Source organism: Sabethes cyaneus, chromosome 2 (genome assembly GCF_943734655.1).
Source record: "Sabethes cyaneus chromosome 2, idSabCyanKW18_F2, whole genome shotgun sequence".
NCBI classification, from domain to species: Eukaryota; Metazoa; Arthropoda; class Insecta; order Diptera; family Culicidae; genus Sabethes; species Sabethes cyaneus.
In genome coordinates, this window is record NC_071354.1 from 199163087 (window position 1) to 199179797 (window position 16711).

Here is a 16711-nt window from a genome sequence, read left to right on the forward strand (position 1 = left end):
CAACCGACGACGACGACCGTGTGACGACAGTTGGTTCGGAAAAATCTCTAATTTAAATTTTAATGCAGTGAATATCCTCCTGGCACTAACCAGGCCGCCAGGTCGGTCGGTCGGTCCAGGCGCAGTCAGTGCGCGCCCCGTACACACAGGAAAAAAATTAATTTCGTTCAATTTTATACACCATATGTGCTCAGTTCATTTTCGGTTCCCAGCTAGGCAGCGTTACGGGTCCTTTTTTGTCTTTTTCTTTTTTTTTCCTCGTTAAGTCAAAGCGGAAATACGATTAACCATCAATAACAAACAATCATTGAAATGAAAGAAAAAAAGTGTATCAGTCAGCTGTTTAAACTTTGTGTCGATTTCCCGCAGAGAAATCCTTCCTGGCTTCCGAGCGCGATTCTCATTATTCTTGGCGAAGGTCGGGATGCACTGAAAGAAGGATCCGTGACAATAAAAAAAATCAAAATCTCAGGTAGAAAGCAGCAGCGCTGCTATTGATTTGGGTAAGGCTGTGATCTGTGAAGAGAAGCGACAAAGTTCGTTCGCTTTCACACGCGTAAAGCATCCGATCTCTGGATACATCGGGTAGCATCTGCTTCCTTGTCGTTTCAGCATTGAATTCCTACGTCCTCGCCCGAGCATTTTGCTTGCTCGATGTTGATAATTTTCTGCTGCTTCTTACACAGTGCCGGACAAAACCATAAGACCAACACTCATCCAATCATCCCAAGCGGCGATACTGCAATAGGAGAATCAATAAAATCAATGTAGGAAACTTGTTTATTATTGCTATAAAATAAAAAAAAACACTTTTGAAGTGACCTGAACGTTCTCAAAAACAATTGCCGCTTCAAGAAAATGAAATAAAATAAGACCAAACATTACTTTCTTTGACAAACTGTTTCTCTTGGTTCCATTATATTAAAACCGTAGACCCCCGTTAAGTTGAGCGATTGCTCATGCAAACTGACGGGGTTTGTTTTTAATTTGAACAACTGAGAACCGTCAACATGCTGAAACTTGTATGAACTGACCGCTCTTCTTTTTGATATTGTTTTAGTAGTTTGATTTAGATTCTTAACAAATTTGGTCAAAATTTTAACTTTTGAGTTAAAATTTGACAGACTTGTTAAATCCCCCCCACCCCAGGTCAAAAATAACCCTACTGCGAAGTATAGTAATTCTTGACAGTTGGGTAGTTATTCTAGGCATTGGCAACACGTTCGCAAGTGATCCCCCTCACTCAAAACCCATCAAAACTTTATACTACAGAATTTAGTTTTTCTTCCGCACATTAATATTCACACTCATTGAAGGTTAAATAACTGTTTGATTGTCACAATACAAAAAATCTCCGACACTTAAAATCCGCTAAATTTTGAACGAAAGCGGAGAGTTACTTTCATTTATGATGGTACTCTCCGTTTCGTTTCAAAATTTAGCGGATTTTAAGTGTCGGCGCCTCTGTAATTTATAGTCTCTGTAACTGATTTAAGCCACAGTGGTGAGTGGTGGCCATAATACCTGCCAGCAGTGTATTACCAACTACTCACACTGACTGCCTTTTTACCAACCGATCAGTGGTGCCTCGTTACTTCTCCCTCTCTATCCTGCAGGACACGCTACCGGCGATCCCGGTGAATACCGTAGAAATAACCTATTACATACTTTAGCCAAATCTTTCATTATAAATATCAGGGTACCACATCCCCCCCTTGCGCTAAATTTCATTCTTCCATTTCGTAATGCTTTCTTCGACTTGGGCTGAACTCTGCTCAAGTCTTTTTCCTTGGTTTGGGCTCAACCCTACTCAAGTCATTTTGCTTAGCTTGGGTTTAACCCTGCTCAAGTTTTTTGCTTGGTTTGGGCTTAAGCCGGCTCAACCCTTTTTGCATGGTTTGGGTTTAACCCTTGTCAAGTCATTTTGCATGGTTTGGGTTTAACCCTGCTTAAGTCTTTTTGCTTAACTTGAGCTTAACCATACTCAAATTTTTCCACTTTGCTTAGTTACAACCCCGCTCAAGACTTTTAGCTTGGTTTAGCTTTAACCCTATTCAAGTTTTCCTACCTAATTCGGACCCAACCTTGTTCAAATGTTTCCGTTAGGCTTGGACCTATCCCAGCGCATCCCTTTTTGCTTGGCTTGGGCTTAGCCCTGCTCAAGTCTTCCCGCTTGGCTTGGCCGTAACCCTGCTCAAGTCTTTTCACTTGGCTTGGGTTTAACCCTGCTCAAGTCACTCGACTTGGCTAGGGTTTAACCCTGCTCAAGTCACTCGACTTGGCTAGGGTTTAACCCTCAGTACTTGTAGCTTGAGCGGCACGTTCTCCTCATTGAAAGGGAGCTTTATGCCTCAAGTCTTTATGCTTGACTTGGGCTTAACTCAGCCCAAGTATTTTTGCTTGGCTTGAGCATAATTCTGCACAAGTTTTTTTGCTTGGCTTAGACTTAACTCTGCTCGAGTCTTTCTACTTGGCTTGGGCTTAACCCTGTTTAAGTCTTTTTGCTTGGCTTGGGCTTAACTCTGCTCCTGTCTTTCCGTTTAGCTTAGGCTTGACTCTACCCAAGTCTTTTTGCTTGACTCAGGCTTAACCCTGCTCAGGGATGGCACAATCACTTTGACTCAATTCAAGTTCTTCTGCTCGACTTGAGCATAACCCTACCCAAGTCTTTCCATTTGGTTTAGGTTTAATCTTGCTCAAGCCTTTTGCTTGGCTTGGGCTTAACCCTGCCCAAGCCTTTTCGCTTGGCTTGGGCTGAACCTTGCTTAAGGCTTTTGGCTTGGCTTGGACTTAACCATGCTCAAGTTTCTCCGCTTGGCTTTGGTTTAACCCTGCTCAACCTCTTTTCGCTTGGCTTGGGTTTGTCTTCTTGCTTTAATTTCAATTTGGGTTGGCAATTTAATTTCAATCTTCGTATTTTACTAAGACGCTCGCGTTGTTTCAAATAACTTCAGATACTCTCCGCGGCATGGCCTCAACAGGTGTGGCTAGGGATAGTGTACCTTGCTTCTCGGATTTCGGGCCACTGTTCCTTGGTCTTTGATTTCACAGGACTCACAGACTTTGTATCAATCTGCCATAGGTTCTCTATTGGATTCAGATCAGACGACTGTGCTGATCATTGCATAAGAACCAGCTAGCACCAAATCGTACATCAATGTACGAAAATAATCGTAAATATATCTTAATCTAATAAGTCGGAATCGTAACTAAAGCTTAATAAAGGGAGCCCAAGTTGGTTTTCAGTCATATATAATGATAAAAACCGACACGCATACAATTTTCAACACAAAATTGTATAGCAGTACGGAGGGAGTCGCGTTAAACCGGATATTATTGTATATAAATACTTATATAGATGAAATGCGTTTAATTATTCCTCATCACATATATGCCAGTTTTGCGCATCAAATACGATTTGTTAGCATCCATATCTGTAAGTAATGCTGATTTTTACCTTTTATATATACTTAAAAAGTGCTTGCAGGGTACAATGTTCTTATCTTGAAACCATTTCTTGGTCGATCGAGCAGAATGTTTAAGGTCATCTTGTATAAACTGCCATTTTAATGGCATTTCCCATTCCGCATGTGGCAGCATTTTTTTTATAGATGCTTTAACATGTGGCAGCATTGCAGTTTCTCAGATCTCACCATACGGGTATTGGTCCATTATTGATTTTATCCAGTAAATTGGACCAACCCTGTACCAAGACACACATCCTTAGACCATGATATTTTCTCCTCTATGTTTAAATGTTTATATTGAGTACTCAGGAGGTTTGAAAGCAGAGTCCATAGGACGGCGATCCCCAATGGGTCGGACACTCAGCACATTGTGCCGCGGCACTCCAGAGATATCAAGCAGCACACCTCCGGTTCAATTTGACATATGAAATGGGAGCACTGCCAGTTGTCAAAATCATCTCACACGGTTGTCGGATCTATCAGATTATAACGAATTTAACAAATCTTGCAGTTCGGCACTTTCGGTACAGCATCGGCACAGTTCGGCTCGTTTCAAGTCGCCTAACATAAAAACGGCTGTGCCGAGTGACCGACCCCTTGGCGATCCCAGCGTTTTCCGTCAGATCCAACCAAATTCACTTGTGTTTCATCAGACCATAAAATATTTCGCCATTTCTTACCCTTTCCGGGTTCAATCCAGTTTGGATGTTCCTTAGCGAATGTTTGTCGAGCTTGCAGATGCTTCCACGTAAGCATAGTTATTTTGCTTGGACTCTTACCGACGAGCTGCTTCTTAATAAGCTATCTCTGAATTGTCTTCAACTCACTGGCAAACTCAGCTTATCTTCGATGCTGCCTCAAATGAATCAATATTAGACTACAGTTTGATGCGATTGTTATCCTTAGCTTTGGTTTTCCGTGAACCTCCAGTTGTCCAGATGAGGTTTTGGGTCACGGAGAGCATTGAAAAGGAACGTTTTTGATCACCCAAGAAAGGTTGCTGCCCACTGGGTTTCCATGCAGCGATAGTTCCATCTCATTTTGTTCGAAATTATACCTGAAATTTACGAGAGTGTACTCTTTTTTGGCTGCCAACATCACCAAATAATTAAAACACTTCGAAAAAGGACTTACTTCGGCAATAATATGATTAAAATCACAAAATCAAGTAAAAATCGAGATCTTATTTTTGTGTTGCACGATTTTTGAAGCATTTAATTAGACTGAGGCCTCATCGTTTTGTCCGTCACTGTATATGATAACTCGCGGTAACTCCGCGCGAGTATCCCCCCGCCGATAAACACTCGAACAATTTGGCAAACTGTCACCCAAAGGTGCAAATCAAAATCGCCATTTGCAAGCGTTTCTTTTTCTCGTTTTGTTGGTTTTTTTTGTTCCGTACTTTTGATAAAAGGAGAAAAACGCCAAACAAACCCGCCTAAGAAAAGTTGTTCACTCGAATGCTGCTCAAATTGTGCGATAATTTATGGCCGTCAGCATTCCTAGCTGTTGTCCCCTCCAACCGCGGGGCCGCGCGGCCGGCGTGGACTCGAAAACGAAGTTTTATTCATTTTTCCGCTCTTCTGCCTGCCGCCTGTCTGCCAACCAGAGCCAGCCCTAAGCCTGCTGATGTTGAAGAAACTTTAAAAATCTCATAAATAATATTTCGCTGGGTGATTTCTGTGCATTTCATTTTCATTTTTTTTGTTGTTTTTCGGTCCAACTGCCACCGTAAATTTTTTTGTTTTTTTTTGTCGTGCAAGATTTTTGCTTTTTGATTCTTCTCTTCTGACCGAGTAAGTTCGATGTTTGTCCTTCTACTGTAGGTTCTAGTGGTTAAATTAAGGGAAGCCATGTGAAAGATTAAAAAAGCCGTCATAAAATTAAAATATTTAATCAGCTACCGGTTTATCCTGAACTCCGTTAATCAGCAGCAGCCTGCCGCGCGATCGACAAGCAAGCGAGTTGTGACAGCCAGACGTCATTGTCGTCGCAGGGGCAGGTGCCTTCGCCGAGACCGTTCGTTGTCATTGTCGCCATTTTACGATCGATCAAAATAGTTTCAAATTTCATACCGTTTCGGGCGAGTACTGGGGCCAATAGCTGTGTAATTTAATTCCCTTCTTCCCAGACCGGGTTCCTCCTCCCGGCAGAGTCGTCGTCTTCTCCCCGTCCAAACCAGGGATTGGGTGACATTTCCGATCGGGTGTCGTATATCGGTGAGATACAGGATGTTGTGACGCAATCGACGGGTTGCCCCTTTCCCATCGGTATAAATTCCGATCCGACCGGCTGTCGGTCGATCGACGTGCAATGCGATTCGCACGAAACAAGCTAATAACAGCCTTGAAGCAACCAGGCGAAAGTGCAACGAACATAATTGATTGAGCTAATTGAACCGTTGCCGTTGCCAGAAAAGGGTTCCCCTCGCACTCCGCTTGGAAGAGTTGGAAGTGGAAAACAAGACACACAAAGAAGGAAAGTGGCACATTCTGATACCGATCCGTCGGCATTTGCCGACATTCGGTCACAGAAACACTTGAAAAAATCTTCTGGGAGACCAACAAAATGCAAATTTAATTTTCAAATATAGATTACGTGTCCAATGACGAAAACAGTGTCAAAACCAGTTCTGACCTACCGCTTGTTTGTAGTTGAACTTTTCATTCCGTTAATTATTGTAAACTACATTCCTTAGAGTTTATAATGCAATATTATACCACCGCTATTTCGTAATTGAATTACATTAGGTAGTTTACAAACTCACAAATTCAAATCTAAACATGTAAACTTTGTGGCACGCCAACGCAGCTTTTGACAGATAGACAGGGTTGCTGGATTTTCAGTTAAACTAACATTCGCTGATTTTCAGTAAAAATTCTAGATGATTGCTATAGGTTTCGGCAAATGTCTGAATTAAAACAATAAATTTAGGTAGTTTATGTTTGATATAACTGGGTATCTAACTCGGAATTCCTTTTAATGTCAAAACAAAAATGCTCAGACTGCACAATCCCACAGCGCATAGCACAATTGTAGTATTTTTTTTACATTCGTATCCAAATTGCGATGGTAAATGACGACGCTTACGACCGCAATGTGCCACCACCGAGAGCCAATTGTCGTCGGCACAGCATAGCGAGAAGCGCAATTTTTAAATCTAGCCTGATTAAAGTGTATGTCGTTTTCGTTTTAAATCCAATTGAGTGCGTTCACAGTCAGTACAGTGCCACGATGTGCTATGCTGGTCGGCTGGCTGGCTGGCAGTTCGTCGTCGTCATTCGTCCATGATCAGTATTTCGCTTTTAAGTCACAGTCCTTCCATTACAAAATTTGTGTTAACCGACGAGTTTAATCCGTCGCAGTGTGTTCCGCACAGAATGTGCGAGATTATCCTATCGGTCTTCCGAGTGACTGATTTCGATTCCGTTGCTCAACTCGCAACACTTTTGGGGAGGAGTAGCGGTTATCGCCAAAACGTGTTCGCACCTTTAGCGGGTTGCGATTAAATCTAGGTTTTTCACATATTATTTATTGCGGACAATCCCCGAAGGGAGGATATACGTAGCATTTTTCATTCTTCATTCTTTGTAATAAAAATTCTTATCGTTAAAACTTACGTTCCGTACACCCGGTTTGATTAACTGTTACGGACTATGCGCACTAGGATTGGGCGATACCGTATCGATACCCGCGATATCGATACTCGAAGGCCGATATTTCGATATATTTCATCGATACTTACGACGTCGATATTATGCTAAATCGATAATTTCATCCCGATACTGTTCTGATAAAGCGGGATATGCAGCTGAAAAAATATAGACTAAAACTAGGTCAGAAAATGCTCAAAAAAACAAAATTTTTAGGATTTTTTCTCGCACTGTTTTCTTTTCAGGTAGCTACTAAGCTTAATTCTCAAATTTACTTCATTAGAAATGACCTCGACACAGCCGTTTTTATGCTAGACGACTTGAAACGAGCCGAACTGTGCCGATTTCGGTACAAGTGCCGAACTGCAAGATTTGTTAAATTTGTTATAATCTTAACGATCTGGCAACCGTGCGAGATGATTTTGACACCTGGCAGTGCTCCCATTTCATATGTAAAATTGAACCGGAGGTGTGCCGCTTGATATCTTTGAAGTGCCACGGCACAATGTGCTGAGTGTCCGACCCCTTGGAATTGACTCGTATGCAAAACCTTGAACAATGTCACTTACATGTTTAACACTTATTGAACAGTAAGTGCGTACGATATGCGATTTTCAGCAATTCAAAACTGACCAGAGAGCACATAGAGTAGTATTGGGCGTTGAAGGCATAAAGATTTTCAAGCTTTTTACGCGCCATAATAGCGGTGAAAGTGGCAGAGGTGGGACAGAGATCGAGCAGAGCTAGAACCGGAAAGGAGCAACTCCCGGCGGAACTCTGCAGGAATGGCCAAGAACCGCCAGCAACGACACATCACTGGATGGTTTCAGGGGTTTGGGAGAGAGCTGCCGGATGAGTGGATTGAGGGTGTGGTTTGTCCCATCTACAGAAAGGGGGATCGGATAGATTGCTGCAATTACCGCAGCATAACGCTGGTCAAAGCCACCAACAGATTTTGTTACGTCGTCTATCCCCGGTGGCTGGAGAGTTCGTAGGGTAGTACCAGGTGGGCTTTTGAAGGCCCGTGCTACTACGGATCAAATTTTTACTCTTCGGCATGTCATCTAGATGTGTCGGGAGTACAACCCATCATATTTTTGTGGATTCCAGGACAGCATACGATTCAGTCGGGCGTGAACAGCTGTGATGCGGTTTTCCGTACAAAGCGACGTGTCCGAAATAGAGATGTACTGGAGCGAGTGATGTGTTGCGTGCGTGTTTTGGGGGCACTCTCTTTGCTCAACTTGTTTTTATTGATTAATTTTTATGAATCCCTTTTTTTGAGTAGCATTTCCTAATCCCAGAATGCCGCCTTAAATAGTATCGATAAATCTAATATCGATGCTTCACGAGCGATATATCGACGGTATCGATAAAGCGGCGGATTTGATATTGATATTCAATTATCGATACTTTCGGGAATTTTGCCCAATCCTAATGCGCACAGGCAAAACACCTATGCTAGTGTGCGTACTCCTCCGGTCTTTGTTCCTTCATTTAATCGGCGAAGGCGACGATAGTCTGCGCGGTCTGTTTTCGTCCTACTGGCAGAGCACCACCACACCAAACAAATTGCGTACGCAGCCTACTTCCCTGCGTCGTCCCTGCGCACCACGCACACGCTCAAACCAACCACCCTGCCTCGCCACGATAACAATCCTACTTTCGTCACGGGTTTTGCATTTACTCGCCCATCTCGCTCACTCTAGCGAAACCAGTGAAACACCAGAAAAAATATCCCTTCACATATCCTTATAGTATAGAAGCATACATTTTAAACCGTGCCCGGCCGGCCGCCCGTTCCTCTCACCGACGACGACCGCCAGAAATTGTATTATTCTGTTGGTCCTGTTTTCCCGCTTTTCATTATACTTGTTTTTTTTTCTTTTTCTTTTTGGTTCTCCTCATCTTCCATTGCCCTCGGTCGTTGCACATCTGTCGGTTTGCTTGGCTGCTACAGGCCTCTCGTGGCAGCCATTATAAATAATATGTGTGTTACATTTGTATTTTTAATCCACGACTGATGATGACGACTGCCTACTGCTGCACAGTTAGTCCATGCCGCTGGTGGAACGTATGCAGCTACATACATTCGAATAATGTGCATACAGAATTTAGAACGTTCCGAAAAAAATCGCATTCAGTTATTTTGCTCAGCAGTGCAGATTTAAATTGTTGCAAGTTTGCAATAAACGAACAGCCGTAGGTTGATCAACTGCACTCTGATCAAGGAATTATTTCCCCATTCAGGATTGGCTTTCGGAATGAAATGGATTTCTTTGTAATATGAACCACGAAATGATGCGGATTGAAAATCTAATGAAACTAATCAATCAAGCTAACAAAAACCTAACCTCAAAGCTAACGTCACTAATCATAGACTATAAGAAGTGCAAAACAAGAAGAAAATGTACTAATCTCTTCTAACAGTGTGACAAAAATAACAAACTTCATTCTTACTAATAACTAATGAAATATAACACAACTCTAACGCAAATCACTAAATTTAGTGTGTAAGAAGTGTTCGCAGCGAAGAGCGATGAAGAAAACTACTACTACTAGCTTCTAACAACTAACTGACAGTTAACACAACAATTAACAGATACTAATAGTACTCACAACATAACCGTACTAACAGAAACTGGAATAAAATAACCATTGAAATTCGAAACGGAATTATAGAGCGTCATCAGTAGCACTAAATGGATGTTTCAAATCTTCCACACACGTAAAGCCTCAATTACATTAGGTAGACAAGTTTGCTGACTTTTACTTAAAAAGTTTGCGGGTTGATTGTCAGTGTCATCATGTCCATTCGCTAACTGTCTGGGCGAGTTTACAATCACTCGCAAACTCGTTAACTAGCAACCAACAAACACACCAAATCTAATTAAGACTTAACTTACGTCGATCGGAATTCAAAATATGGTTTCGGAAAGTAGAATCGAGACGATTACCTAACTCAACTTGTTAAATATTAATTATCACATAGTCACAACCTGCAATTTTCCGTAGGTTAAAGGCGAGAAACACGCTTTTGATTTGTTTCACTCGAATTCACGCAAATCACATTAACAAAAATCGACTAAAACTAGCAAATAAACCGGTATCACTGGCTATCGAATGGGTCGTGGATCACTCTTATTCGTCATCGTGCGGCACTCTGTATCGTGGACCCCCGTTCGTTTGACAATTTTTGATCTGAACACTTGCACCTCATGCAAATTATAAATGCTTTAAATGTCATAACCAATATGACATTATTTGTTTATGAAGACAATGTCAATAAACGTGACTTGTATGTACTGATCTAGCGTGTTAAATCTGTTTCACATTCCGTTTTCCTAACGATTCTGAATAAAATTCGATCAAAGAACGGAAATATTCGCTGCTTGCAAACTGCCAGGTAAATTAAACCACCAAAACAATAACAAAGAGCAGGGCAGCCTGCCAGGGCTCGTATGAACAATGCTTCAGCATATCTAAGGTATCCAGTTGTTCAAATGAAAAAGTAATCCCGTTAGTTTGCATGAGGAATCGTTCAAATTAGCAGGTATTTAAGTATGATAAATTACTTCCAAAGTACACCCCAAAATCAAAATTTTTCTTCGCAGGGTAATTGTCCGGTTTTCTTGCAACATGCTCCGTTCAGTGCTTAAAAATCTCATACACAATTTATGCAAAACGCCTGAATTGATGCAATAAACTGCTCATTCGCAACATACTGCTTATATACAGATGAAATGTGCTCAGCATTGCCAACTTGAAAACAATAACGATTCGAGCGAATCACTTGCATTCATGTTCATGTTGTTCTTCACATTCATTCATTCTCGATAATAGTGAATGAAACCAAATGTGAATCATCCATTCATCCATTGAACTGCCGATAACTAGAAACACGCAGAGTATGACCGATAACGGGACACAAAATTACAATAAACGTAAATATTGCTTCGAAGTTTTAATTAATTTCCTTCAGACAGGTTTTGGTTGATTTTAAACTGCAGGCAGTTTAAAAACTAAACTTTGACATCCAAAAGATCAGTCAAGAGCAAGAAAATTGACTGACAGGTTATTCGAGCAATCATTCAGCATTGCAATTCATGAATGAAGGATAGAAAACTGAGAAAGAGAAACGCTGTCAGCAGTTCAGTAGGCATGTCCATGGCCTCTATCATTTCTAGAATACTGGTTTTGTCGTAGACTTGCGCGAGATCATGGTTCATCCTCCGCTTCCACACTCCGGTATCTTATACGCCGCCAATGATCGTCTTTGAATTTCACGGTTGATCTCACTGCTCACTGGCACCAGTGACCCAAGGTAGACAAATTCGTCAACTACGGCGTACCCATCACTGTCCATCGTTACACTACTGCCTAAGATGCGTCTGTCGGTGTCAGCCCAAGTAGCACACTTTTGGTACTTCTAGTTGCAGCAACTTATTTATGACTGGAATTAGTCGTGTTTCGGTTGTGGCAACTGTTTTCTGACAACTGTGCTAGTAGGGAGTTCCGCCTGCCATCGTCATATTTTTGCATCATATCATATCTAACCAATCTGCTCCTGAGAGAGACAGAGGAGTCAGCTGGGATTGTTTTTGTGTATTGAATTGTCGGGTGAAACCGGGGAAGAACTGTCACTGTGAACCGGGCTAGCTTGATTGAATAAAACCCCAGAAAAGCCGCTCCCGTTTATAATTTTCCATAGCGGTCGATGGAATCATATGCAGCTTTGTAAGCAATGAACTGATGATGTGCGGGTACTCTATATTCACGACTTTTTTAAAGGATCGTCCACTGCGTAAAAATTTGGTCTGTCTTTGACCTTTCAACAAAGCCGGCCTGATAACTTCCCGCCTATCCCATACATCGCAATTGGTGATAGTCGGCCATACGTGAAATGGAATAGCAATTTGTAGGCGACCTTGATCTTCTTGTCGTCTAGTAGATCGAGTCGTTAACCCTTCCACTCCTCGGAGAAGTTCCCTATTCCAAATTATTACATTCTGCCGCCCGCTGTAATCAAGTGGCTAGCTTTTTCGGACCTATCTTAATAAGCTCCATTACGAAGCCATCCTGTCCAGCCGATATATATTGTTCTTCTGCTGATTGACGGTTTCCTTAACTATCGTTGGGAAAGGTGCCACCCATCATACATTTGTCCCATCAACCAAATTTTTTTCCCCGCTGCCATGGCTCTCTATCTGGGCGCCATTAAAGTATTCATCTAAGTGCTGAGAACGCTGGAGCTGTTTTAACCTTGCGTAGTCGTCCTCCAGGTAGCATTTCTCCTCGGACGGATTGGAGTCCACAGCATCTCCTGCTGTATGTGGCTATGCTGGTATGCTGTAACTGACTTTATTTCTTAAATTCGTCGTACCGTTTTAAAATCCGTCCATCAAAATTTTTCATCGTCCAAACTAAAAATTACAACAATGTTAGCGAAGCTAACGCGCATGTATTTGTGTAGAACGGCATGACAACTGTTATTCTGCAAAATTTCTGCAGGTCAGGCAAGTTTTCCTGGCTGTAGAATAACGACAATGCCTTGCGTGAGTTATTTTCATTTATGAATGGCGGAAATTAAAACGATTGGTCGACATTTTCTTCTTCGTCGCACGAAAAAACGTAGGAAATTTGGCTGGTAGGACTTCTTTAATGATAAAAAGCATTTAAATAGATCTCAGCTCACTTTGATTGATCGCGTTGATAGACAACATACTAAAATACTAGGGAATAACTAGTTTTGCATTGTGTGACATAAAAATGCTGGTATTTTTAATAATTTGTGTTGGATAGGACGGGAATAGGCAATTACGACGAAACAGCAACATACCCTACCAGTTGCTCCGTTGATTCTGTTCCACGTATCCGAAAAAAATCTCTACTACTTTGTCGATGGATTTTTTCATATTGTTCCAACAGTCCCCGAGGGAGGCTTTGTCCAGCTTGTCCTCTTCGATAACGCTGCTTTGAGCGTATTACCTGCGAATGTCATATTCGGCTGAAAATATTCACATCCCTACTAGTCAGTAAACCTAGAAAATGCTTGCACCGAAATAGAAGTGGTTTCTGCGAGGGGCTGCCCCCCTCCCTCCGCAGCTGTTGAACTTCGGCCATTTGTGTTGCGGACATTCGGTACCAGCCCCCTCGAGCGAACGCACGTATCTGGGCTGCTTTAACCAAGCAAGCTTTGATCGATGCTGGTACCGAATATTGTTCATAACGAAGAGTTGTGAACCACAAATGGGCGTTGAAATCCCAGATGACGACCTTGATGATATGTTTTGGGCATTAGTCGTCAGCTGCACAGACTTCCTCCTTGTTATCATCGGAATCCCCGAGGTGAGAGCTGTGCAAGTCGTGTGAATTGCTGATAGATGTTGACGGTATGTAGTGTACCCTTCTAACACATTTCGATGCATCGCTACGATGTCGACCTTGCGGTTCTTCATTACGCCGGAGAACACTCGACTACTCTCTTGAAAAATAATAAATGGGCAGTTCCACACCCATAGTCCGTTTTCATCGGTCAATCTATTCCGATTGTTTCGGACCGAATATCTTAGTATGTCGAGCCTTGTGCAGGGCCTACGGCACCAATTTTCTGTCTCACCGGAGGACCACGGGGACGTTCACAAGACTGTATAAAGTCTGTACACTCTGGAACAATGACGATGACCAACTGCGTGCCGTGAAGTTCAGACGCTGTTTTGAGCCGCTCCTCGCATGGAGAACAGACATCAAGTCACAGAACAGAAGTGGAAGTAGAAATTCAAACACGTACATGGTACTTGCTACAGATACTAGCGAACCTGGCGGTAGCGAGTCACTTTTTTCCACGAAAACACACGAACGCATATGAATACACACGAAATCATGTGAAAGCTGCTATGCGATTGGCAACGAGCGTTCTGCTTAGATTGCTGTTATTCGCTTCTATACACTCAAAATATTCTGCACATAACTAATAGTATATTTCCATATGAAATTCCAGATGATTATCATTTTCCATATATAGTCGTTTATGTCCCCTTAAATTCGATTGTACGATAGGTAGATTTTTGGAGTGCGCGACGTTAAGCATACAGACGATAAGCATACGGACGTTAGGCATACAGACTTTAGGCATAATTTATAAAACTTTGCTTTAGCATGAATATTTCCTTAAGCCAATCTTCGCGCCGTCACAATGCGATGAGGACGTGGGCCACCCGTTGAGCAAAAAATCATTTGGCAGAATGCTGTTTGGCATAAAAACATTGGGATAATCATTCGCGACTAAGCATAATGCCTTAAAAATTATTTGATAACATTTCATAGATGATTATAGGTGAAACTACCGCAGGCCGTGAGCCCAAGTAACAATGTGAGTTTTATTGCACTCTTATGGCGGTTTTCATGACCAATTTTGGTCTTAGATGCCATCATAAGAGTGTAATAAAACCCAAATTGCTATTTGGGAGTGCTACCGCTTTTCCAAACTGAGTAGATTGGGGCTCTTGCAAACCAACGGCAAATAATTAGTTCAAAATATGCTTAGGCATAATTAATTAGGCCAAACATACATTCCCTTCCATTGGCATATTATGCCTTCCGTCCATTATGCCTCCTAACGTCCGTATGACTTTAGTCCATAGGCCTGATGAGGTACACCCGAGTTAGTCGTCAGCATTTGTGACTCGAGCTGCACGTTCCTCACAATCATGTGAAAAACTCGTGCCTTACCCTGTCGTCATTGTTTGAAATACACAAGGTAGAATAATCCTGAAAACTTCTAGCAAACGTTTGGTAAATTCTGAAACTGGTTTACAATAAAACATCATAGACCGTATTCCCTTTCTGAACTTATCATCAGAAAGGCAAAACTTCTGCTTGAATAACTACAATTTGATTGCATTCGTACGAATCGTGCATTATACTACGACTGCCGTCGTAAAACAACACAACAGTGTCAAAAAAATCTTAGTTAAACAACTGCTCACCACCACCACCACCTACAGGCTTCCTCTCGGCCACCATCAAATGCGGAAAATCATCATCATCCCCCCGTCTCGTACCAACCCTAACGCAACGGCACGAACGCCGAAGTCACGGACAGCATCAACGCATCTTATCTTCCCACCTATAAATTGGTCTCTCCAGACTTCACCGGATAATGGTAGACCGGGGAAAACAGGCGAAATGTTTCGCTAATACTTTATCATCGTTTGGCCGCACCACAATTTCAGCAACGCCGACGTACGCAACGTGCACACACACACACTTTCGCCACCACACCGGCGGGCGGACTGGTGTTTATTCAAATCGGTTTGACTTCTTGGCGAAGGAAGCCTGGTCCTGCCTGCCGTGCCGTGCCGTGCCGTGCCGTGCCATGCCGTGGCGTAAAGAAGGTACAATCGAGTTTTTCGCTAACCCTCGCACAATCCAACCTCCGGCCAGCGCTAAACGGGTTTCCCGTCTCCCGTACGGGGTTTCTTCTTTTGCTTCTTCTTCTTCCGCACTTTTGCTACGTGCGATTCGATGACGACAGTTTTTTTTCGTACTTCCTCCCTCGATTCCTTTATTTTTTTTTCCTTGTAAAAGCGACCATCCGTGCCGAAGACAGGAAGAAGTTTCTTTTATTCCTGTCTAACTTTGCGCAACTTGTTCGTGTTGTATCTGTCTTCCTATTCCGAGTCGAAGTCGAAGTTTTTTTCTTGTTCGGAACACTGAATTTTTTTCCAATTTTCTTCGGATCTCTCCCGCTCTCGAAAACTAAAAGTCCTGAGCCTTACAGTTTCCTCATACTTTGTAAGGTCTTTTTTTCCTTGTTTTTGCTAACAAACTCTAGCTCATTTCTGCCAGCAGTGCAATAAACTGTGTATGAACGCAACCAGCCGCGCGAAAAAAGAGACTTTTAAGCCTGTCAAATTTATGATATTTGACTTACTTTCTTTGTCTTTCGACGCAAAGAAACTGTCACCTTACCGCTGCTGCTGCTACTGCTGCTGTTCCGGCGTGTATCAGCAAATTCGGGAAGGAAGAGGATAACCGAAAGACAAAGGATGCAGGGAGAATTTAGTACCCAACGTGCCATCTTGCGAAAAAAAAGCAAAATCGAGCGTCCAGCTAGCTAGCAGATAGAAAGGAACTTGGTTCGAGTGCAGCTAGCGGGAAAAGGTCGTCCAGAGGTCGGTCGCGCGACACTGCCTGCGAATCACGGAACACCGGACGAGGCGGTTGTTTATGGTACGCGCAATCCAGTTGGCCAGCCAGGAGGAAATTAAAAACGATATTTTTCCGAATTTTATCACTCCGACATTAATTTGCACCACCAAAGTCGTGGCAAGCTGGATAATTGGAAAGGAAGACACTCTGGCTTTTTTCTTGCGTTCTTTCCTGGTACTGGCGGTGGCGGTAGTGGTGGTGGTTGTGATTTGGGAACTGTTAGCGTGAGTGGTGCGTGACAAGAATTTCTCGGTGGGTGGAGATTCTGGAACTTCCCCTGGCAACTTTTCGTGGAACCATCGAATGAGTTCGGTCGATTTTCGGTTGGAGTATTTGTTGTTTTGCGTGGAATAATATTTCTGCTTTCAAAATGACTCT